A 477-nucleotide genomic window follows, 5' to 3' on the forward strand; every position below is an offset into this window, starting at 1 on the left:
CGGGGTGCATCAAGCGGCGCTTAAAGCCCGACTTGGAGGGAGAGAAACCTGCTCGGTGTCCAGCTCGGTGTCCGGCAGCAGCCGCAGCTGATGAGTTGTATCAGAGGCTAATGGACCGGATCGAGGGAGGAAAAGGGCCAGGGGTGTCGAGCTCCGGGCACGTCCAAGGGAGCGGGATCTCGGGAGGTGTTCTCCCCGCTCTCCGCTGCCGTGGCTTACGGAAAGCGGCTTGAACCGGGGCTCGGTGGTGATTTCCACCCATGTCAGGGAAAAGCAGGTTCCTCCGGCCGTGGAGCAGGTGAGGAACGAGTTCGGTAGGGCTCCTGCAGAACAGGAACCGGCTCTCGGCTGCCCACAGAGCGTGGCGTCGCCCGTGGTGTTTGTTCCTGGGGAACTGCGCATCAAGAGTTTCTTATCAGTTTCTTATCAGAGGCGAGAGGGGGAAGGGGCTCCACCTGCCACGCCCGCCCGGGGGGT

The sequence above is a fragment of the Corvus brachyrhynchos genome, unplaced genomic scaffold (assembly GCF_000691975.1).
Source record: "Corvus brachyrhynchos isolate BGI_N302 unplaced genomic scaffold, ASM69197v1 scaffold46, whole genome shotgun sequence".
In the NCBI taxonomy this organism is placed as follows: Eukaryota; Metazoa; Chordata; class Aves; order Passeriformes; family Corvidae; genus Corvus; species Corvus brachyrhynchos.